Source organism: Hemiscyllium ocellatum, chromosome 27 (genome assembly GCF_020745735.1).
Source record: "Hemiscyllium ocellatum isolate sHemOce1 chromosome 27, sHemOce1.pat.X.cur, whole genome shotgun sequence".
Lineage (NCBI taxonomy): Eukaryota > Metazoa > Chordata > Chondrichthyes > Orectolobiformes > Hemiscylliidae > Hemiscyllium > Hemiscyllium ocellatum.
In genome coordinates this window covers 11578090-11604452 of record NC_083427.1, presented here as the reverse complement: position 1 = coordinate 11604452, position 26363 = coordinate 11578090, and positions in this window count along the sequence as shown.

Below are 26363 nucleotides of genomic sequence, written 5' to 3'. Positions count from 1 at the left end.
ATCCTTGAAAAACCAACGACAGCTTTAGGCAGAGAATATGGAACAGTGCAGGCTGAGAGGCTAAAGGCCCCGTTCCTATCCTGTAATTTTCTTTGTTCTTTGTTCTTTTGTTCATACAGTGATTGTTTGTGGTATTCTACCATTGACTTATAAATTGATATTCTGAATTTCTCCGTTGTTGGGCAAAGTCTGTGATAAGCAGGTGAGTGCATCAAATGATATTCGGGATATTTCATTCCAGTTAGTTAAGTCGTTGACAATAAAATTTTCATCTCATTTAATGAGTAAAGTCCATTTTCCAGATTGTCATTCAAAGTCCAGTTCGCAAATGTAAATTAGAATACAAATTACTCATCATATGTCTGAGTGGGATTCAATACCTGACGAATTGTACCTGGCTGTAAACACCTCTCTGAAATGCCTAAATAGCACACTCAGCTACAGGTATTTTTTTTTTACGTTCAATCAAACAGAAGCAGGAATGAATCATGTGAAATCTCTTTTCCAGGTAGGTTCCCAACAGCGAAGAAGACAGACAGAGATCTCGAAGAACATTCCCAACATCTATCTTCATTGCATTTTTGTTTTTTTTTGTATCAACTGTTATTTTGTAAACTTCCAATATTAATGATATCATTCCAACAATTTGGCAAACATATTAGTCGTTAATTTGGTAAGTATAATTCGGATTCAGTTAGAAAGAGGCATTGCTACGTCTCGACTTGATGACCACTCGAATGATGACTTCTTTGGCCATTTTGAAAACAATATCTGGAATGCCAAATAGGAAAATTAATTGTAGCAGTTTATTTTCTGCAGTTAGCCTTTTGTTCCCAAAGTAATGAACAGACGATAAGTGCTGAGATGCTAACAATATAAACGATAATCTACGGGTGGGAAGAGAAAGCAGAGTTCATGTTTCCAGTCCAGGGACGCTTCTTCAGAAACGTCACTGGACGAGCAATGTTGACTCCAGCTGTCCAATGTTGCTTCTCGGCCTGCTGCGTTTCTTCAGCAATTAATCTTTTTTATTGTTGCAGACCTACAGAATCGTAGTTTTTTTGCGATATGTAATGCATGATGATTTTATGGTCACATTTAGGTGTCTCCCCTTATTTTCAGTTTGTTCGACAGATACATAACGAAGCTTTGTTTTTGTTTTATCTCAACAGTTTAAAATGGTACACAAGTGCAGATGAGAGTTTGTAACCTGTAACTCCCACGTTGGTGCCAAATTATTCACGGACTCTTTTCAAAATGAACGAAGTTTGATTGTGAGGAGAAAACCAAAAGAGAACTGTTTGTGTTCTGAAGGCTGTATTAAAGTTATAAAGTGAGTGAGGCTCTGATATGAAACGACGATGTTTTGGGATGTAAACACAATATGAGAAATATCAAACGTAAACAACATAATATAGCTTTTAATTTATTTTGCATTTGAATGTTGCCCACATTTAAATAACGTAACAATCAGATTCAAAGAGTGCTTCATCCCATTCATTCACTTCTTTCTAAATTTGTCCTGGATACCTGCATAAATGAACTGGTTAACGCAGGTCCTCAAGAGCTGAAGCATATAACCGCTTTACTCCAGAATACCATTGGATTCGGTGGAATGTGAAGCTGAGGAATAAAAAAATATTTGCAATTTGAACATAGGGGAATGTTAGAAGAATAAATGAACAGGTCAGGATTCAGCTTCCAGAGACACAACAAAGTAAAACTATGGATTTCCTCTTCTCTATTTCTGAGTCAATCTGATACCGTGCATTCCTATGGGCTCCTGGTCATCAGTGAGTATTAGCAGCTGCTAGAACATGTCTGATGTTAAAACATTGAGGAGAAGAAAGAGAGGACTGCAGGTGGTGTTGCCTTATCAGGGTCGAGAGTATGTTGCTGGAAAAGTCAGGTAGCATCCGAGAAGTAGGATAATCAACGTTTCGGACATGAGCCCTTCATCGGCTTCTTGCTGTACTTTCTCCGCAACATATTCTCGACTCGGTTCAACATTAAGTAAGAAAATAATAATGAGTGGAAGATAAGTGTTAAAATCACCTGTCATAACTCATCTTCCAAGGTGACGAATGACCGATTATTCTGGAGTTGCAGTACCAACGCACATTATCAATTACAAACGCATGTTTTCAGTTAAAGTACAAGGGAATATTTCGAGCACAGCTCAGAGTACAGAGGGAGACTATTATAAGAACTGCTATTTTGCCAGTGCTAAAATTGTTTCTCAACTTCTGGCTACAATTTTCTATAAATTGACCCACAGGAAAAGCGACAGTAACACATACAGAAGAATCACTGAGAGCACAAGTTAGTTCAAAAACTTAAATCAAGTATCAGAGTGATAGGACACTCAGAGACAAGAATTGGCCTCAAACATGGTTTATTAATACACCAGTAATCATGACCAGGAGATCGAATACTGCCATAGGTATCATGAAAAGTGACATGTGCAGATGACACGAAAATTGATGGAGTAACAGAAAACTTAGGGGAGTGTAAAAGAATACAGGAGAATATAGATAGATTGGAGAGTTGGGCGGACAAGTAACAGATGTTGTTCAATGTGATGCATTTTGAGAAGTCTAATTCTGGAACGAATTAAACAGTAAACGGCAGAGCCTTGGGAAAAGTTGATGGGCAGAGATATCTGGGAGGCCAGGTTCATTGCACAATGAAGGTGGCTGCACAGATGGAGAGAGTGGTCGTGAAAGCATGTGGTTTGCTTGCCTTCTTCAGACGGTGTATTGAGTAAAAGAGCAGGCAGGTCATGTTAAAATTGGACAAGACATTTGTTTGTCCACATTTAGAATACTGTGTGCAGTTATGCTCACCACATTACCAAAAGTATGTGGACGCTTTGGAGAAAGTGCAGAGAAGGTTTACGAGAATGTTACCTGGCATGGAAGGTTCTTGCTCTGAAGTCAGGTTGAGTAGGCTAGGATTGCTTTCGTGAGCAAAAAGGAGATTGAGGCGGCGACGTGATTGAAGTCTACAATATCATAAAGGGTATAAGCAGAGTAGACAGAGATACATTTTTTCCTAGTGTGAGGGATTGAATAATGGGAGGTCATACGTTTAAGGTGAGAGTTAAAAAGCTTAAGAGCGATACACGCGGCAAATACTTTACACAGAGGACGGTGGTTGACTGGAACGTATTGCCGACAGAGGTAGCAAAGGCAGGCACCACAGATTCATTTTAGTTGCGGCTGGGCAGATGCATGAGTAGGTAGGGGGAGAGGGATACAGATGCGTAGGAATTGATCGATCGGTTTAGATAGTGGATTTGGATCGGCTCAGGCTTGGAGGGCCGACGGGCCTGTACCTGGGCTGCAAATTTTCTTTGTTCTTTGTTCTTTCTTCTCTTTGTATAATTAGTTATTAACGCAGGCATTATTTTCATTAGAAAGTGTGATCAATTAGAGGGTAGTAAAGAGAAGTAAAGAGAAAAAAAAAAAGGTGGACACCACTCAAGACACATAGCTAGCCAGAAATATGCATAAGGAAATACATAGACAAAAGCAAGTGATGCTTACGAGGATAGAAACAGCTGGAGACAAGACATGGTGACAAATACTTCACCTTTGCATCCATTCGTCCTCGTTGGCAGAAAAAAGAGAAATATGTGCATAAAGCACGTTGAAATGAGGACGTTCACAATTATTTAAAAGGTAAGGAAGTTCATTTTGTATTGCAATTACTGTTGCACTATAATGGTAATGTCAAAAAAGAAATACACTTTTAACATAGCAACATACTGAGATACTGTCAGATTCTACTTTGTTTACACTCTTTGGCACCATTATATTGGTTTTTCATCTTTCTTCTGTAATTAAACTAATTTCTCTGACTTATATCTATCCACTTGATCATACAATGGTTCCTGTATTTGTCCAGCAATTTCAGCAGTATCATTTCTGATGACTGAAATTCAGCTTCTTCAACTGCAATCTTTGATTTCTCTATTTCAAATTATGTCTTTGTGAATTTGCTCCAACCTATTTTGGCGAAATTTCAGGACATCCTTCTTACAACATCACAGTTGCCTGATTTTCCACTGGCATTTCAACCGTAATTGGAAAAACTGCCACATGTGATTCATCTATAACTCTAACAAGGATAAACTGCATTTTCAGAACAACGATTTTCTCCGTTTCTCATTATACCACTTTGCTACCTTAACCCGAACTCTCTGTTCGCATTTTATTCAAAGTTTGTGCGAAGATTTGTAGCTCGGGTGCTCGTTGTTGTGGTTCTGTTCGCCGAGCTGGAAGTTTTTGTTGCAAACGTTTCGTCCCCTGGCTAGGAGACATCATCAGTGCTCTGGAGCAGCCTGTGAAGCGCTTCTTTGATGTTTCTTCCGGTAGTTATAGTGGTCTGTCCTTGCTGCTTCCGGGTGTCAGTTTCAGCTGTCCGCTGTAGTGGTTGGTATATTGGGTCTAGGTCGATGTGTTTGTTGATGGAGTTTGTGGATGAATGCCATGCCTCTAGGAATTCCCTGGCTGTTCTCTGTCTGGCTTGCCCTATGATAGTAGTGTTTTCCCAGTCGAATTCATGTTGCTTGTTGTCTGAGTGTGTGGCTACTAGGGATAGCTGGTCGTGTCGTTTTGTGGCTAGCTGATGTTCATGTATGTGGATTGTTAGCTGTCTTCCTGTTTGTCCTTTATAGCGTTTTGTGCAGTCCTTGCATGGTAGTTTGTAAACTACATTAGTTTTGCACATGTTGGGTATCGGGTCCTTTGTTCTGGTAAGTTGTTGTCTGAGCGTGGCTGTTGGTTTGTGTGCCTTTATGAGTCCTAAGGGTTGCCGTAGTCTGGCTGTCAGTTCTGAAACGCTCCTGATGTATGGTAGTGTGGCTAGTCCTTTTGGTTGTGGCATGTCCTCGTTCCGTGGTCTATCTCTTAGGCATCTGTTGATAAAGTTGCGCGGGTATCCGTTTTTGGCGAATACCTTGTATATACAAGGTATACCTTATATACAAGGTATTCGCAAAAAACCGATACATGCACAACTTTATCAACAGATGCCTAAGAGATAGACCTAGAGGCATGGCATTCATCCACAAACTCCATCAACAAACACATCGACCTGGACCCAATATTCCAACCACTACAGCGGACAGCTGAAACTGACACCCGGAAGCGGCAAGGACAGACCACTATAAATACCGGAAGAAACATCAAAGAAGCGCTTCACAGGAGGCTCCAGAGCACTGATGATGTCTCCTAGCCAGGGGACGAAACGTTTTTCAAGAAAAACTTCCAGCTCGGCGAACATAACCACAACATTCGCATTTTTTATGTTGGGACACTGCTCTTCTTACCGTGATTTCCACATATTAGCTCAATTGCTCACAATAGGTCTACGGAGTTACATGCCTCATAAACTCTGAACTTCAGAGATTGACTTTATCCCATATCTCTTATAATTTTACATTGTTTACCTGCTCCAACTGGCATAAGTAAGTTAACCTTATTTTCTCCGGTAATTCCTTTCGGGCGGCACGGTGGCACAGTGGTTAGCACTGCTGCCTCACAGCGCCTGTAGACCTGGGTTCAATTCCCGACTCAGGCGACTGACTGTGTGGAGTTTGCACGTTCTCCCCGTGTCTGCGTGGGTTTCCTCCGGGTGCTCCGGTTTCCTCCCACAGTCCAAAGATGTGCGGGCCAGGTGAATTGGCTAAGCTAAATTGCCTGTAGTGTTAGGTAAGGGGTAAATGTAGGGGTATGGGTGGGTTGCGGGTCGGTGTGGACTTGTTGGGCCGAAGGGCCTGTTTCCACACTGTAAGTCTAATCTAATCAAAACTAGTGCTTTCTTCACACTGACCACTTTTATTTTGCATTCTGGTGAGCCTTTTAGCTTCTACTTAGCTTTGCATCCCTTCTTCTCCAAAGCTCGCTGGTTTCTCTTGACTTCTCAAATCTGTTTTTCCAGCTGTTTTCCTGAACCACCAACACTTTGACTTCATCCAGACTATGCGTGAGATAATTTGTAAACCTCAGACAGTGTTAAAACCAGCATCCTGAATAGGTATTCGCAGCTACTCCACATTTGGAGAACCATTCATGAGATACTTAATGAATTGCATAGTATTCCAAACTAAAACAAAGAAGTGCTAAGCAATATTCGTTGACTATGATGGACGTGTCCGAAAGATTTCTGGAATTCATGCCGTTTTCTATATCATGATTCGATTGATTGTACAAGAGGTAATCCGTTACTTTCGAAAATTATTAGATAAGGCCCACGAACAGAAAGGTAACCCCAACTTCATCTTTACTGCCAATTCCATTCGCTTTGCTTTGTTCAGTTTCTGTAAAACTCCCCCCAAAATTTCTTCCACCCCAGTGAACTCGTAATGCCTGAAAGAGCAATTAATGGACAAGGCACACCTTATTTGAACAAAACCAATTAACACCCGAAACAGAAATGCACCAACACTCACCATCCCCTGCCTTTCACACCAGTTTTCCTGAACCGAAAATGGAATTTGAGATTTTGATCCTGATAAGAACTGCCAATTTGCTATAATCAAAATCAAACCCCACAAAATACATTAAAAAGGTTATTTACACTGTGTTTTATTGTTGTAAGGTAAGTGTAAAGGCGTTGTGCTATGGGTGCAGATGGATTGGTCAAACTCTCAAGTTTGAAGTAAAACATACATTATTCATGCACTATCGTTAAAATACAGGCAAAGTAAAAATAAAAGAATTCAATTGTTTCAACTCTAAAAAATTTTAAAATGCTAAACAAGATATTAGTTGTATTAACTACAATTAATTAACTACTCCAGTATGTTAACATCTCATTAAAAAAAAACACTCTTAACAGACACAAAGTTAGTTAAGTAAAGTGTCTCCCATGCAATGCTTGCAGCAGGAATAGAACTCTTGTTTTTATCTGGAACAAAGAGGAATAAGAGCTTCCACAACCAGATTCAAGATTCTAACAAATGCTACTGGAGGATAAAACTAAAACAAGTTCATTTCTCATTGGGAACGTAAGCGAACTCGCTCATCCTGCTTCTTTTAATCTAAACTTAAAAGGGGCAAAAACACATCAACTACCCTACTTTATAGGTTTTGGAGCAGACTGCTCAACCGCTCTGTCTCAACCTTTCTTCATAAAACAAAAGAGAACATAATGTGTCTCTTGAAGCCGTCGTATTATCACACCATGATTAACCTCAATTCCACCTATTTGCATTTGACATGTTCCACACAGTACAGTGGATCAGTTTGCAATGATTACGATCATGTTTGAAATCAGAGTTGAGCGTTTCAGCTCAAGGTGGTTATTTTCAGGTTCTATATGTCCTCTTCAGCTGTGTTATATACAGTTTATAAAACTGCAGTTTCTAGTGCTTGAGTTCTGTGCTGGTAAGATCATATTTAGCGGTATTTACTCGGTTGACAGCTGCATTTAACTTTTGTTTAATACAAATTTACTGTTCCTGTCTGACAGGACCAATTACTCTCAGCTGGAAGTACTCGGAGAAAATGTTCATGAAGTTTCAATTTTTGTGAGAGATGTTCCTTTTCTCTTATTTCAGACTTCTAGATCCTGCATTGTTGGCAGTTTGCATTTACTTTCTAATTGTTCCTTATTACACGACTTTGCTAAAAATTAGCGTGCTCAGTTTATGCAGAAGAACATTCGTACACTTTCTCTTTTTTGCGTGTTTATTTGTCCTGTTAAATCTTTCCATTCATTCCATTCGGAGCCTATGTGCTGAGTTGTACTTTGTACGCACCAGTTGAAATCTGTATTGTTTTCTTTCTCTACAGATTTCACCTGCCCCTTTGCACGATCAACAACTAAGTCTACTTCCTCGTTAGGCTTTTTATTTTACCCAGCATCCGAATTCAGTGGAAGACACACTGAATCACAGACATTTAACATTTCTTTTGTTTTGAAGACTTCATTTTTAAAAGATGCAGTCGGTATTGTGGACACTTTATTTGGTCTTGATGCTGCTGACGATTTACTGCTTCGACGCTGACAAAGCCTGCTCACATCGTCATTTTATGACAGAATGACTGGCCATGAGCAGAAATTTCCTTTTTTCTTCGACATTTTAGTTGGATTTTCAAAGCTATGGTAACAAATATCCTCTGATAAACTTATGACAAATAAGTTCTATTTATCGAGGTTAGAATGTAATATGTTGGTCCACCAAATGTTCATGACGCAGCGTCCAAGCAGCTTCGTCCAAGTAACCACGGAAGGCATCATGCTACACTAAAAAATGTGAAAAAAGGTCACAATATGACCACGAATTTTATTTTAAAAATACTAAGGATGCCAGAAGGTTTAAATTAAACTGAAATTGCTGGAGCAACTCAACAGTTCTGAAACCTCTACGGAGAGAGAACAGATTCAATATTTCGCGAAAAATGTACCTCGTTTGGAAAAGTTCTGAGGAAAAGATTGAGTAGATTCGAAAAGTTAACCTCGTCTCGTTTTCTAAAGGTGGTGAAAGTTAAATGACTGTCTGAAGTGCCAACTATTTTGCATTTCAAACGCACCAATATTTTGGCTGTTTCTGACTCCCACCCGAAATAGATTCAATGCCTTTCTTTTTAACATAGTGGCTTAGCTCCCACTGGCTGGCCAGCATTTGTTAGCTGATCCCAGTGGTCCTTCAACTGCAAGGCTTCCCATGCAAATTGAAAAACCACACTGGGTGAGGATGGCAGACCTCTTTCCCAGGAGGACATAATTAAGTCTGATGTCTTTTGACAAACATCATCAATGGATTATTAATCAGTAGAAATTTAATTCCAGACTTTTTTTTCCTCATTGAGTTCAAATTCCACGAATCCTGACTTGGCGGAATTCAATCCTCAGTCCTTCCAACGTTAGCTGTATTTGTGAATTAATAGTCTAGCGATAACACAGATAGGCCATTGCTTCCACGGAACAATAATAAAAAAAACCAAGAACAGAAATTGCTTGAATTTAGGTCCCAGATATTTTGGAATGTGTACTCAGGCCAACTATGGCACATGAGGCCAGAGTGCCACTATGATAATGTATTGATCGTACAATTTCTTATAAGCTCTCAGATACATTATGTAAAAGGAGAACATTGCAATAGGGGGGAATCTGAGATAGAAACACGTTTGGCTGGAAGCTGAAATAGTTTGAGCTTTTCACATGAGGACGTTTTAAAAAATATTGTCATGTCAGCAGATCAGGGGACTAAATTGGAAAGCAACAGATTTTGAAATGACAGGTACTGGGTTTGGGGCATGAACAAAATAGAAGGACTTTCATCGGGTGAACTGGAGAAGAGATTGAATGTCAAAATATTTCATGCAGCAAGGACAAAGGCAGTAGTGATCGGTTAGAGAAGCAAAAAGTGCGAAGGGAGCCTGTGCGAATATCGGTAAAAAGAAACGGTTTACCACGTGCAGACTTATTAATTTTTTTTTAGTTCTGGTGCCTCTTGTCCTCATTACTTGGCTTTCAGATTAATGCTACCTAAGCGTGATGTGATGTTTATGAAATCAATTTTGAATATGCATTTTTGTCGCTAATGGTCCTGCGTTTCTCACTGCTTTGTTGTTTTCTTTCGCTCGCTTTCACTTACTTCTTTGCATTTTATTGACGTTTCTTAAAATTTGTTTCACAGTTTGTGTATCTACCTCATTAAATGTCTCTGTTTCCAACTCTTTCCATTTTAATTGAAACTGAAATACCATTTATTAGGAGGACCGTTTAATGTAAGTTTAACATATAAGGAGTAAACATTCCAGCATGGATAAAATATTGGTTGATTTGCAGCAATGCAATCAAAATGCCTATACTTACTTTTTTTCATATTGGCAGCATGTGACGAACCCAGCACGAAACGGTTCAGTGTCAGGCATTCAGATTTTTACAATTTACAGTTAAAACATACCTCAGTGTCAGTTGAGGGAAGTGAAGATATCAAGGTTACAGTTGCTGAGGACAAAAACGTAGGTTGGAAACTATCATGCAAAAATGACATAACAATAATGCAGGTGGAAAGAGTTCGGTTGAATGAATGAGAAAAAATCTGGCAAAAATAGATAATGTGAGAAAGCATGAAAGTTTTCATTTTTGTTGGAACAATTATTCTTTATCCAGACAATGACTGTTGAATTACAACAAGAACAAAATCTAGCTGTTCCCTTTGACAAGTCACAAAAATGCTTAAAACGAGACACAATACATAATCAGGAAGGTTAATCACGAATTACATTACTACAGGGATTGAACATCAATGTTTGGATGCAATGCTACAGCGAAACATTGAACTGTTAATGCAGCTTCTCGGAGACTGCGTGCAGTTATCCACTGTTGTGTAAGGAAAAACAAAAATATGTTTTAGGTACTTCAGATGAAGTTTCCTGGGCCTGTAAAGTTCTTTTGCTGAGTAACTATTAGACTATACATTTTTGTTTTCAATGAGGTCTATCGAATATGAACGATTGGCTACTAGTGTGCACGTGCTCTACAGCTTAGATTTGTGACCGATGGTTCATTTGATGTTGCAAATGCATTTCAGTAATGTGTTTGATAAGGTGCCCCACGGTAGGCTATTGTAGAAAATAACGAGGCATTGAATTGAGGGTGATTTAGCGGTTTGGATCAGAAGTTGGTGAGCTGATGAATACAGAGGGTGCTAGTTGATGGTACATGATAATCCTGGATTTCAGTCGCTCACCGTGGACTGCAAGGATGTGTTTTGGGGTCACTGTTGTTTGTCACCTTCATAAATGACCTGGATGAGAGGTTAGAAGGATGGTAAATTTGTGGATGACACTAAAGTCGGTGAAGTTGTGGACAGTGCAGAAGGCTACTGCAGTTTTCAGATGGACATAGATAAGTTGCAGAACTGGCCTGGAAGGTGGCTTTTTGAGGTTAATGCGGGAAAGTGTGAGGTGGTTCACTCTGGGAGGTGAAACAGGAGTACAGAGTTAGAGGAAGCTTCTTGGTAGTATGGATGAGCAGAGAGATCGCGATGACCACGTGCTTAGATCACCGACAGTTGCCACTCAGGTTGACAAGGTTGTTAAGAAGGTTTACTTTTTGTTAGCTTTCATTGATAGAGAGACTGAGTTTCAGAGACATGTGGTCATTATGCAGCTGGACTAAACTCTGGTGTGGCAACACTTGTAGTACTGTTCACAGTTCTGTTCGTCACAGTATACGAAGAATGCGGAAGCATTGGAAAGGATGCAGACCAGATTTACCGGGATGTTGCCTAGTATGGACTGATGGTCTTATGAGGAAGTACTTAGGCTGTTTTCCTAAGGGAGTATAAGTTTAAGAGATGACCGAATAGAAGAATGCAAGATGATCAGAGGATTAGATGGGCTGGACATTGAGATCCTTTTCCCACGGTTGTTAATGGTTAGCACGAGCGGATATAGCTTTAAATTGAGGCATGATAGACATAGTACAATTGTATGGGGTAGGTTCTTCAGTCAGAGAGTAGAGAGGACATTGAAAGCCCTGCCTGCAACAGCGGATACTCACCTACTTCAATGATGTGTAAGCATTGGTAAAAGGGCAGAGGAGATTTTCCAGGATGTTGCCTGGTCTGGAGAGAAGGGCTTATGAGGAAAGGCTGATAGACTTATGGCTGCTATCACTGGAAAGAAGAAGGTTAAGAAGAGAATTGATCATGCAAGATGATCAGGGAATTAGATAGGATAGACAGTGAAAGTCTTTTCCAAGAATGATGACGTCAGTTTTTATGAGGGTGCACACTAACAAATTTAGGGAGTATAGACTTAAGACAGATGTCAGAGGCAGGTTCTTTATTCAGAGAGTGGTAAGGGAGTGGAGTTTCCTGCCTACCAATGCAGTTATCTGAACCACATTAGCCAGATTTAAACAATCCTTGGATAAGCGCATGGATGAAGATGGGAATGAGCTTAGATAAGTACACAAGTCAGTGCAACATCGAGGGCTGAAGGGACTGTTCTGCGTTGTATTATTCTGTGTTCTACGTTCTATCTGGAAAATTGAATATCGTACATTTATTTGATAGATTGTCACTCAGATATGATTTGAACTGGTACAGGAATGAAAGTGCTGCCGTGATAAATTATTCTCGCGTCTTTGGTGATTACTTCCAACTGAGTCGAGAATAAATTCTTTAACTTACATGTTTGTGAATTTCTACCAAAGAAAGTTGTGCTTCTACAATTGTTGAGCATATTGGTCACCAAGATATTTATTCTTCTGATGTCTTTGCAAATGAAAAGACAAGGGGAGCGAGCAAAATATTTGATTTATATCCTAATATTAGGTATGATGTTACTCTTAGTGGAGTTTTCTGTCAGGTCTCCTAGTAGAGTTATTGCATTATTTCGTGTTTTATTTCCTATCTTTTCAATGTGCTTGTTAAAATCTCACCTCATGATGACTGCTTAGCCATCCCTCTCCGAACCTTAAATCTAACTGACAGGCAAATGACTTTGGATTGTCTCACCATGCAGCATATTAAAGAATTTGTGATCGCCACAGCTGAGAACTCTGAATTTCTCATCTGTTACTTCATATCTGTATCTTTATCCACATGCCCTTGTTTGCATAGTGCATTGTTGTTGCTGTCTCCAATATTCTTCTTTTGTCTGGCCAGCAGCATTAGGCTTTTTAACTTATCGTACATTCTTCCTTTTGAATTTGATATTGTCCCTTTTACTTTCCCAACGTTAACTTGCCAAAAAATTTGAAGTGACGGTCTATTTTGTTCTCGGAGGACAAAAGGCAGGGCGGAGACAATCGATGCTGCTCAGTGTCCAAGGCGCACAGCTGTTACTTTGTGTATGTTGTCTTGGAGAATTCTCAGATTCCACGAGGGCGAGAAAAAAAACAAATAATTTCATAAAACCTGAAGAGTACCTCAGCAAAAGCTGCACTAGTCAATCAATTCAACAACACCGTTAATTAAACCAGTACATCAATACTCTAATTGCCTCTCTAGAGTCGGTCGTAAGGTATAATAATGAGAATTTTGTGTTGAAATGAAGGAAGTGTTCAGAGCAACTGATTTTTTAAAAAATGCACGGTGTAGCAAGAGGTTTAGTGTTTTCCATTTACTATCCGATCATTGCTGCTATCGGAGTTCCAGGTAAAGTATTGGTCATACTATGTAGTTTCTTGAATCATTATTTCTCGCCCAAAACCAACAAAATTTACAAATGATGCTTTTTTAAGTGACATCACATTTAACCGGATTTTTCTCTGGATTCGCCAGTCGTTGTTTTAGCTTAAAACTGTACATTTGTCCCCTTTTTGGCATTCTTAACCCATTTAATATTGCATCAAGATTTTATCATTCTGAATTATTTGCTTCTCTGGAGTAATTTGAAGACAACAATGTTATAATTTGTCACATTTCATACTGTTCTTTCTTTCTTTTTTCTGCATAGTTTCTGCTCATAATAGTAAGTAATTTTCACTTTTACCTTTGTTGTCTTCTTTTGACTTGCCTAATTCCCTCACTTCAGTTACATGATTTATATAATATGCAGTTTCCATCTCATGATGTTAGTTCTTTTTGTTGTTACCATTGTTACTGGGAATGCCTTAATATAATATTATCAGATCTTGCTGTTGAGTAACTAAAACGTTATGAACAAACACCTTTCTGTTGTCATATACTCAATGATCATGGCAGACAGACTTCAATTCTCGCAATTCTCAATTTGTGAGGTACTGTCCAAAGTTAGAACTGTTGTATGATTTACTCTGACAATGATAGAATCATTCCCAACTATTGACAGAACGAATTTAACAAAGCAATATTTCCCAATGAAATTTTGAGAAATTGATTAATTGAAACAATATGATTCACCAGCGAATTCTTGAAACACGTATAAACAAAATCATATTTCCTCTTTATTTGATGGCTGTTATTTGTCGCAAACATTTACAGTATGGTATGTCTGTTTTTAGTTTCTTAGTTTGGCTAATTTATCTTGGATATCCAATCCAATATATGATTGATGGTTATTCCCATCAGCACTTAACATGCAGCAAAATCTCAAACTGTATCGATTTTCTCAACATTTTGCACATTTATTGAATCATTATATTTGGTGCAAACCCACACGAGCCAGGACAAAGCTCCGGTTTGTATGTGCAATCTGACATAGGTTTTCTTTGTGACAAGATGGTTTAGCAGTGGTGTCGTGCAGTCTTCAAGGAAAGACAGCCAACTGAAGCCTCGTCACATGCCATTTCCAATGGTTCTGTTTGAAAATGAAACCTTTTGCTTGAGTTTTGCAGTGATGTTGCTCATTTAAGAAGGTAATGCTGAACTTCACCTAAGCAGACGGTCTATGTTGAGGCTCTCATTTTCTCTGGTATCTCTCGTGGAAGACCCCGTGTTTGATGTTCCATTTTGTGCCATGATAGGCTTATGTGGACTTTTGCCAGTATTTGGGACACCAACATTACTTTGGCTTGGAGTGCTAGGCTTTCGGATAGATTAAGTTATTCTGTGTTTTGGTCGTAGTTCATTCAGTAATTTTGCAAATAAATTTTGTTTCGATTACAAAGAAAGCTATGTAGTTTGTCCAACTGCATCCCTCCTACAATAACCGTGTTGCAAATGCTTAAATCAATCAGAAAAGTTAAAGCCTGGGCTGCATACCTGAAGTGCTTTGTCAAACTGAGAGTTCTCAATGCTTCCTTTCAAACATTGGCTGTACTAAAACGCAGGCCAAACTCAATGTGCATGCTGCCCAAACACTAACAGAAATAGCGAATGAAATTGGCAGATCTAGCAGATCTGTCGGAAGAAAACAGACACACCTTTTCGAGTTTGGGGTATATTCTGTTCCTTAGAGTAAGGATGATTTGAGCGTGTTGTTTGTTGATTTGTCCAAAATGAACATGTTTCGACGAACAGCTACTGAGTGTCCTTGATAAGTATGTACCAGTCAGGCATGGAGTTAAGGGTCTTGTGAAGGAGACGTGGTTTAATAAGGAATTGGAATCCCTTGTGAAAGAGAAGAAGGCGGCCTATGTAAAGATGAGGCGTGAAGGTTCAGTTGGGGCGATTGAGAGTGATAAGGTAGCCAGGGAGGATCTAAAGAGAGAGCTAAGAGCAGCGAGAAGGGGACAAGAAAAGTCGTTAGCTGGTAGGATTAGGGAAACTCCAAAGGCTTTCTATCAGTATGTCAGGAATAAAAGGATGACTAGGGTAGGTATCGGTCCAGTCAAGGATAGTAGTGGGAAGTTGTGCGTGGAGGCGGAGGAGATTGGAGAGACACTAAATCAATACTTTTCGTCAGTATTCACTCAGGAACAGGACACTGTTGCTGGTGTGAATATTGAGTCACAAGTGATTAGAATGGATGGCATTGAAGTATGTAGGGAAGAGGTTTTGGGAATACTGGAAAGGATGAAAATAGATAAGTCCCCTGGGCCTGATGGCATTTATCCTAGGATCCTCTGGGAAGCTAGGGAGGAGATAGCAGAGCCATTGGCCTGGATTTTTATGTTGCCATTGTCAACGGGTAAAGTCCCAGAAGACTGGAGACTGGCGAATGTGGTCCCCTTGTTCAAGAAGGGGAGTAGGGATAGCCCGAGTAACTATAGGCCAGTGAGTCTGACTTCTGTGGTGGGCAAAGTCTTAGAGAGAATTGTAAGGGACAAGATTTATGAACATCTGGATAGGAATAACGTGATCAAGGATAGTCAGCATGGTTTTGTGAAGGGCAGATCGTGCCTCACAAACCTTATTGAGTTCTTTGAGCAGGTGACTAAGGAGGTGGACGAGGGTAAAGCAGTAGATATTGTGTATATGGATTTTAGTAAGGCATTCGATAAAGTACCCCATGGTAGGCTAATGCAAAAACTACGGAGGTATGGCATTGAGGGTGATTAGAGGTTTGGATTAGAAATTGGCTGGCTGGAAGGAGACAGAGGGTAGTAGTTGATGGTATAGTTTCATCTTGGAGTGCAGTTACTAGCGGTGTACCTCAAGGATCTGTTTTGGGACCATTGCGTTTTGTTATCTTTATAAATGATCTAGAGGAGGGGGTTGAAAGCTGGGTGAGCAAGTTTGCGGATGACACAAAAGTCGGTGGAGTTGTGGATAGTGAGAAAGGATGTGGCAGGTTACAGCGGGATATAGACAAGTTGCAAAGCTGGGCAGAAAGGTGGCAAATGGAATTCAACGTAACTAAGTGTGAAGTCATTCACTTTGGTAGGAGTAACAAGAAGATGGATTACTGGGCTAATGGTAGGCTACTTGGTAGTGTGGATGAGCAGAGGGATCTTGGTGTCCACGTACACAGATCTCTGAAAGTTGCCACCCAGGTAAATAGTGCTGTGAGGAAGGCATATGGTGTACTGGGCTTTATTGGCAGAGGAATTGAGTTCCGGAGTCCTGAGGTCATGTTGCAGTTGTATAAGACTCTGGTGCGGCCTCATCTGGAGTATTGTGTGCAGTTTTGGTCGCCATACTATAGGAAGGATGTGGAGGCATTGGAACGAGTGCAGAGGAGGTTTACCAGGATGTTGGCTGGTATGGTAGGAAAATCGTATGAGGAAAGACTGAGGCACTTGGGGCTGTTCTCATTGGAGAAAAGAAGATTTAGGGGAGATTTGATAGAGGTGTACAAGATGATTAGGGGTTTAGATAGGGTAGACACTGAGAACCTTTTACCGCTAATGGAGTCAGCTGTTACAAGGGGACACAGCTTTAAATTAAGGGGTGGAAGGTATAGGCCAGATGTTAGGGGTAGATTCTTTACACAGCGGATTGTGAGTTCATGGAATGCCCTGCCAGTAGCAGTGGTGAACTCTCCCTCTTTATGGTCATTTAAGAGGGCATTGGATAGGCATTTGGAAGTTATTGGGCTAGTGTAGGTTAGGTAGGATTCGGTCGGCGCAACATTGAGGGCCGAAGGGCCTGTACTGCGCTGTATTTTTCGATGTTCTATGTTCTATGAAATATTTGTACGAATTAACTGATGCTAGCGCCAGTTTCAAACCATTTCAGTCCCTCTTTCTTTTTATCCTGTTCATTCATCAATGTACAACTTTATTAAGCTGTTGTTTGTTGATATATTTTCTTGTTCTCTGTTCATTGACACTGATTTTTTTTATGTTGTCGCATTCAGTTTCTGGTATTTTTTTGTGAGTCTTTATTACTGTGGAGAGCCAGGAGGGGCACGAGAAAGGCTTGGCAGAACGTATTAGGGAGAACACAAAGGCATTTTACACTAATGTGAGGAATAAGAGAATGGTCAAAGATAGAGTAGCACCGATCAATGATAATATAGGGAATTTCTGTGTGGACTCTGAGGAGTTAGGGGAAGCCTAAATGAGATTTTTGCTTCTGTCTTTCCGAAAGAAACTAACTTTGTATTGAATGAAACCTTTGAAGAGCAGTCGTGCATGCAGGTTTGGATAGAAATAGTGGAAGCTGATGTGCTGAAAATTTTGTCAAACCTTAAGATTGACAAGTCGCCAGGCCCGGAACAGATTTGTCCTCGGCTGCTTTGGGAAACGAGAAATGCAATTGCTTTCCCACTTGCGAAGATCTTTGCGTCCTCGCTCTCCACTGGAGTTGGACCTGAGGACTGGGGAGAGGCAAATGTAATTCCTCACCTCAAGAAAAGAAATAGGGAAATTTGCAGCAATTACAGACCAGTAAGTCTCACATATGTCGTCTGCAAGATGTTAGAACGGATTCTGAGGAATAGGATTTATGACCATCTGGAAGAGCACGGCTTGATTAATGGCAGTCAACACTGCTTTGTGAGGAGCATGTCATGCCTCACAAACCTTATCGAGTTATTTGAGGATGTGACTAGAAACGTTGATGAGGGACGAGCCGTGGATGTGGTGTATATGGAGTTTAGCAAGTAATTTTATAAGGTTCCGCATTGTAGGCTCATTCAGAATTTCAGGAGGAATGGCATACAGGGGATCTTTGCTGTCCGGACACAGAATTGGCTGGCCAACATAGCACAGCGAGTGGTAGTAGAAGGAAATTATTCTGTCTGGAAGTCTGTGGTGAGTGGTGTTCTACAAGGCTCTGTCCTTGGGCTTTTTCTGTTTGCAATTTTTATTAATGACTTGGATGAAGGAATTGAAGGATGAGTCAGCAAGTTTGCAGGCGACACAAAGTTTGGAGGTGTCGTTGACAGTATCGAGGGATATTGTAGGCTGCAGTGGGACATTGGCAGGATGCAGAGATGGGCTGAGAGGTGGCAGATGGAATTAAAACTGGATAAATGCGAGGTGGTGCACTTTGGAAGGTCGAATTTGAAAGCTGATGACAGGATTAAGGGTAGGATTCTTGGCAGTATGGAGGAACAGAGGGATTTTGGTGTGCATGTACATAGATCCCTTAAAATGACGACCCAAGTGGACAGGGTTGTTAAGAAAGCATATGGTATCATGGCTTTCATTAACAGACGGATTCAGTTTAAGAGTTGTGAGATCTTGTTGCAGTTCTATAAAACTTTGGTTAGACCGCACTTGGAATACTGCGTCCAGTTCTAGTCACCCTATTATAGGAAATATGTGGATGCTTTGGAGAGGGTTCAGACGAGGTTTACCAGAATGCTGCCTGGACTGGAAGACTTATGTTATGAAGAGAGGTTGACTGAGCTCGGACTTTTTCATTGGAGAAAAGGAGGAGGAAAGGGGAACTAATTGAGGTATACAAGATAATGAGAGGCATAGATAGAGTCGATAGCCAGAGACGATTTCCTGGATCAGACATGACTAACACGAGGGGTCATAGTTTTAAGCTGGTTGGAGGAAAGTATGGAGGGTATGTTAGAGGCGGGTTCTCTACACAGAGAATTGTGAGAGCATGGAATGAGTTGCCAGGATCAGTTGTGGAGGCGAGGTAATTGGTGACATTTAAGAGGCTACTGGACATGCATATGGTCACAGAACTTTGAGGGTGCACTCAAGAGGATCAGTAGTCGACCCAACATTGCAGGATGAACGGCCTGTTCTGTGCTGTACTGTTCTATGTTCTGAAGTAAGACTATGTTGAAAACTTGCCTGAAGTGCCGAAAATAATTTGCAAATGTGGATAGAGCCTGCAATGTTGTAAAGTCTGTCAGAAGTATTTTTTCAAAGTGTGTAATGACTTGTGTTCTTTCTCTATCTTTTTCAGCTAATTTGGCCGTGATTATGATACTTTCTCGAAGAAAATGCGGACTGTCCGGATGTATTATTTGTTATCTGATTTCAATGGCAGTTACTGATCTCTTGGTCATGGTGACAGTTGTAATATTGAACCGAATTGCTGGGATTTATTTCCCATCCAGTTTCCTGTCTATTACACCAGTGTGCAGCTTCCGTGCTGTGTTCAATATTGCTTCCATTGATTGCTCTGCCTGGTTAACAGTTGCTTTCACATTTGACCGATTTGTTGCTATTTCCTGTCAGAAGCTGAAAATAAGGTATTGTAGTGAGAAAGTGGCCATTAAGGTGATAGGAATCGTAACCGTACTGACCTGCTTGAAAAATGTTGTCAAATATTTTCAGTTCGAACCTACGTACATAATTAATAACACACCCTGGTTCTGCAGCTTAATATTATCGTTTTATACATCATTAGCTTGGATCACCTACGACTGGGTTGGAACTATTTTAAATCCTTTCCTACCATTCATTCTGATTTTACTGTTCAATGCTGTGACTGTCAGACACATACTGGCGGCCAATAGAACTCGGAGAAAACTGCGGACTCAGAGTAATGAAGGGAATCAGACTGATTCAGCGGTGGAAAAGCGGAAAAAGTCTATTATATTACTCTTTTCTATCTCGGGCAGTTTTATTCTTTTAAATTTGTTGTATTTTGCAACAATCTTCTATGTACGATTTGCAAATGTTACGTATTCCTCGGGATCTGATGCTACTAATTCCACATTTATTCTGCAACAGGGCGGATTTATGCTTCTGTTGCTGGGCTCCTGCATTAATCCGTTTGTTTATGCTGGGACACAGAGTAAATTCAGAGTCGAGTTAAAAAAAGGGCTGAAATATCCGTTCAGCCAAATGTTCAGTATGTTTCATAAACAAATTAGAAAATTCTAGCTTGCCATATGTATATTTTCGTGATTGAATTTTATTCTCCAAGTCAGATTGGATACTTGGGTTGAAATCGATTGATAAAATGTGAAATTAAGTATTTGTCAGAAAGTGTACATGTTTGCTTTTTGGAAATTGTTTTCATTAATATCCAAAGCTCTATCTCTCGTTGTGTCAAACTTTGCCCATTTCTTTCAGCTAGGATAACACTGGGGGGCTTCTTAGGTACAGAATTAGTACGTGATTAATAAAGTGAGCAAGTATTCTTTGCAATTCGAAGTACATGAAAGTTTTTGTAAAGGGGGGATGTGCTTATTCCTTTTCTAACTGACTTTCATGCAGACAATGTCCGGCTGCAACTGCCTCCCACACATGCATTGTGTCCTCTTTAAAGGTTTCACCTTAATCCCTCTGAAGTCCCAGATTGATGAGTTCGACACACGCTGCGACTTTGAGCATTGTTTCCACCGCCACTGCCTTCATATTTACGTTTTAACCAAGACACCCGCTCACCAAATGAGGACCGCTTCTCCTGCCTCCAACACACCCCATCTACCTGGAAACCCCATGCTGGTCTGCTACACTCTTGACCTCTTCATTTCAAACTTCCACTGTGACATCAAGCTCCTTAACCTGTCCACCTGCCTGACGCACTCCAATCTCTGGCTCCCTCAATACGCAGCCCTCCAAACTAAACCGCATCATCAAACCCACAATCATGGACGGTACAATAGTAGTGTGGCGCACCGACCGGTACACTGCCCAAGCCAGGCACCGACTCAGTCGCACCTCCTCCCACTGTCCCTTTGATCGTACCATCATCTGCCAGACCATCCTCACTCTCATCACCTCTGGGGATCTCCCATCCTCAGCCTCTGAACCCATTGTCCATGAACCACCCACTGGCCAATTCTACCTCCGTCCTAAAATTCACAAACTTGATTATTCCAGCCGATTCATTGCCTCAGCCTCTGCCTGTCCCACCGACCTCATCACTTCCTACACTGCCCTGTTCCCGTTTTTCCAGGACCTCTCCACATTGGTTCATGACATCACTCAAGCCCTTCACATCCTCCAAGATTTTCGTTTTCCCTGCCCCCAAAGCCTCATCTTCACCATGGAATTCCAGTCCCTGTAATCATCGATCCAACACGACGAAGATGTCCAAACCCACAATTTCTTCTTCTCATGCCGTCCCAGCCACTACTGTGCCACTGCCACCTTCATACCCCTGGCTGAGGTGGTCCTCAGCCTCAGCCACATCTCCTTCCAATCCTCTTACTTGCTGCAAAATCAAGATAGAACCATGGGCATCCGCATGGTACCCTACTGTGGGTGCCCATCTGTCACCTTCACCATTTACTCCTACAGCAACACTTCACCTTTTCCTCTGCTGCATCGATGACTGTATCGGTGCCACATTTTGCTCCCACGTGGTGGTGAACAGTTCATCAACTTTACTAACATCCTCCACCGAGACATCAAATTCACCTGGATTATCTCAGCAACCTCCTTCCACTTCCTGAACCTCTCCATCGCTACCTCCGGCGACCGACTAACCACAGCCATATAATTCAAGCCCACTAACTCCCTCAGCTAACTAGAGGACACCTCCTCCCACTCTAGCTACTTTAAAAAAGCGATGTCTCATTTCCAATTGTCCATCATTGCCGCATCTATTCCAAGGATGAGCAATTCCACTTCAGAAAGTCCCGGAAGACCTGCTTCTTCCACAAATCGCAAATTCCCTTCCAACATGTTTGACGATTTCCTCCGGTGCATCTCCTTCTCTTCACGCACCACAGCCCTTGAACCCCATTTCTCCCAGTGTAACAAGGACAGAACCCCCTGTCCTCTTCTTCCATCGCAGCAACTTCCACATATAATGCAGTATCTTCCACCACTTCTTCCACTTCAAAACGGACCCCACCACCAGAGATATATTACTCTCCCCACCGTGATCAGCATTCTGGAAAGACCATTCCCTCCGTCACTCCCTCGTCAAGTCCACAACCCTCTCCAACCAGTCAACACCCCACTCCTGCCACATTTCCCTTCCACCGCAGTAAGTGCAAAGCCTGCTCTCACACCACGCACCTCAGTTCTATTCAAGTCCGCAAGGGATCCTTCCACATCCATCAGAAATTCACCTGCACCTCTACCAATGTCACCTATTGCATTCATTGCACCCAGTGTGGTCTCCTCTCCATCAGGCTGACAGGACGCCTTCTTGCAGATCATTTCAGAGAACATCTTTGGGACATCTGCACCCACCAAACCCCATGGCCGAACACTGCAACTCCTCCTGCCACTCCGTCAAGGATACGCAGGCCCTGGGCCTCCTCCACCGCCAAACTGTTTTAACCTGAAGCCTGGAGGATAAACGCTTTATATTTCCCTTGGGACCCTATAACCACACGGGATAAATGTGGTTTGAAACAGCTTCCTCCACCTATCACTTATAGTTCAAATAGAGTTATTGAGCGTTTACGGTAGCACAGCTCATCATTGAATCTACCATGGCTGTGCTAACTAGCAGGAAATACAATGTAATCAGTTTTAATGCTGAACCCTTCCTGCTTGCCTGGCATGGCATATTTATCTCGTCTTACCTCTATCCTGCTCTCAAGATGACAAAAAGAGAATCTTCTCTGGATTAAATTCAAGCTGTGGAAAACCCCTGCAGTCCCCGTCAACATTTGGACTGTTTTTAATCTTCTCATACAATCTGACGTAGAAGACAACATACAGGTTGATTTACCTGAAATTTCATTGTACCGATGAATTTTTCCAGTGGGTTGAAAGGGAAATAGTGATTGTGAATATCCATCCATTCTCCTTGATCTTAACTCCAGAGCGAACAGATTCATTCCTTTGACCTTCTCCTCTTAGGTCATCTGCCCCAACTCAGGAATCAATCCAGTGGATCAAACCACACACAGACAGAGAATGAATACAGAAATCTTCCTGCACAGGATGTGGCCAGTCAGAGTGCTTCTTTAAAAGAACAATTAAAATTGGTCAGGAGTAACTTGGACGCTAATGTAAACATCTTTAGCACTTACACCATCATCATCGACACCCACCGCCACCATGGGTATAGTCAGTGATTTATGACCACGCACTGGTCTTTTTTCGAATTTATTCTCTCAATTGGCATCAATGTTTTATCTCGACCTGTTCCTCGATTAACAATTCCTGCTAATATATGTATCCTCTGCTCTCACTGTGTTATTCTTCGTTTTTGATTGAACAAGAAAGGAGAAAAAAATAGTGGTTGTGGAAGAGCATGGAATCTCCGTTCCCGGAGTCGGAATTACTGTTCTTCCTGATGGCCAGGGCAGCAGGAAAAGTCACCCTTGATTGCACTGGACCTGACTTGACGTGGAAAAACCGCGTGAAGTACCATGCCCAGCAAATGTGGACGCAAGTTTGCTCAGTTTCCTTTTTATTCATTGGCATCACTGCGTTTGTAGTTAGACTTGAGAAGGTGCTGATAAACAGCTTTCTTGAACCACTATAATCCATGTGTTGACCCATAACGCCCACAGGGAGGGAATTCCAGAATATTGAATCGGTGAAAGTGCTGCTCTTGTACTTCCTGATGAAATTCCTCCTTGCCTTTTCTATTGCCTGGGCAGATGCCAATCTGATTCTCTGAATTGAGTCATACTGACCAAAAGCCATCAGCAAGGATGTCATGCAAAGACATGAACTCTTTAACAGACTGACTGTGTTCTTTCGGTTAAATTAAGACTCTCATATTTTTCATTTTACAGAAACTATCAAGGGATATTGAAGGACCAATAGAGCGGGCATGCACTGATAGTTTTCAAATGAGCAATGTTAACGCTGATTTCAAAGATGTTTTTCTCTGTTAATTGCGTTAAATGCTGTGTCAGTGTTGCCCCTTGTCAACGGTGTTCCTTTTGCCAGGCTGAACTGAAGCTCACTCTTCGCAATAGTAAATCACTCTTAATCACAACGGAAGCAGAACCAGACAGTATCTGGAGCAAGCACGGAAACATTAATGTCTGTTGACAGAGTTTTTGATCTTTGATAAGAAAAATGTTTAGAATTGGGAGGTGCAGAGGGAGTCATGAAGCTGGTGTGGCGGGGGGAATGAAGAGATTTTCTGAACATTTTGGTTGAGCTGTAAAACAAAACAAAGAAGTTATCTGTGCCCTAATTATGTGGAATTTAGATGCGTCAATAAATAGAAGCAATGGCCTAAGATTAAGTTTTGAGATAAATGTCCATTATCGCTATTGGGGACATTAGGAGCAAGACAGAAGTGCGGTTTCAATACCTCCTGAAATGTTTAGAATTATTATGGGAGGAAGTGCTATCATCATTCAACATGGAGTCAACTTGTCATCAAGCTGCATTCATCTTTTATATCGAATGTCTTATAGTTGATGCAGGTCTGTGACACACATGGAAAGAAAAGAAGTAAAGCTGCTCTATTTCTCACATCAACTCAAGGACATAATGCTTCATGTGTTAAAAGCTGCTGCTCTGTTCAGTCACATAAAGACCGAGGACAGAAATCAAGACCTGTAGTATTTTCTATCGTCGAATCAAGTAACTGACAAGGGGCAGAGTGTACTAGAGAGCAGGTGCAGACTGTTTTTTTGGCAGAATTAAGAAGTGGTTAATGAATACCATCAAACTGAAAACAAAGGAATTGTTTTTCTTTTTCTGAATTTCTACCCTCAGCTGACAGTGACAAATGACATTAACTTTCTACAAACGATATTAATGACAGCTTTCCCCCATTACCTGAGCTCTGTCGTATGTGTGAGTTTCCACTGCGCGGGACATCTTCTGTTACGTCACTGTGGATCTGAATCCATGACCCTCCACCGTTTTGCTTCACTCCTGGAATCCTTGATTACCTCACTACCATAAAATGACTTCCCCTTTCTCAATTAATCTCTTTAAATGAAACCTCTATTCAGTATTTATCTATTTGAGCGCTTCAGTATTTCTGACAGTTATGTTCTAATGAGAGTTCCACTGCTGGCCATCCAACGTATACATGACTTTGTGTTACTAGTTTCATCTATCTACATGATCGTTCTTAGAGAGAAACGCTTTGCTTGACATATTTTCAATTTCTGTTGCACATCTGAGCTTACGTTGCTCTTCAAATTCTATATCAATTCATCCTGGAGGATGGGGATTTTTTTTTAAAAAATCTCTCCATGGATACCTACTATCTTTTGATCAGCACAGACTTGATGACCCAAAATACCTTTTTTTTCTCTGCTGAAGACTTACATGAGTCTCAAACATATATCCAGCATTTTCTCTTTTCATTTAAAATTTTCAGCAGTTGCCTTATTTGCGATTCATTTGTTGTAGGCGTTGCTCACGGATCTGAGTCGGAAAACGTTGACAGAATAAGTAAGGGATGTTTGATATTAGGTTGGGTGCGCGTTTTGTATTTGGTGCCTGGCTTCCAAGTTCAAGTGAGGAACTGTATCATTACAGGACAATGTGTCCAGCCTGTTTATCTGTGGATGCACAGCGGATCACCCCAATCTCCTTTCTTTTCCCTAACAAAACAAGCATATAAGACGAGTTGGTCCACTAAAGGGTAAAGAAGGATGGCGATGTGTCGAACCCGAGAGAATGGGTGAGATCCTGAATGAATATTTTGCATCAGTGTCCACTGAGGAGAGGGATATAATGAATGTTGAGATTAGAGATAGAAGTGTGATTTCTCTGGATCACCTTAGCATAAGTAGGGAACGTGTGTTGGGTAGGCTAGAGTTTATTAAGGTGGACAAATCCCCAGGACCAGATGATTTCTATCCCATGTTGGTGACGGAGGCGAGAGAGGATATAGCTGGGGCACTGACAGATATCTTTGTCGCATTCTTAAACGCAGGTGAGGTGCCGGAGTACTGGAAGGTGTTGTCCCACTGTAGAAGAAGAGTAATAGGGATATTTCGGGTAATTATGGACCAGTAAACTCGACGTCAGTGTTGTAAAAGTTGCTGAAGAAGGTACTGAGGTATGCAGTCTATTTATATTTGGAAAATAATGGGCTTATTACTGATAGCCAACATGGTTTTCTGTGAGGGATATCGTTTCTTACCAACTTAATAGAGTTTTTTTTTGGAAGTTACCAAATTGATTGGTGAGGGAACGGCTGTAGATATCATTCACATGAATTTTACTAAGGCATTTGATCAGGTTCCCCATGAAAGAATAATGAAGAAAGTGAAATCATATGGTATGCAGGATGTTATAGCTAGTTTGGATAAAGAACTAGTTGAGCA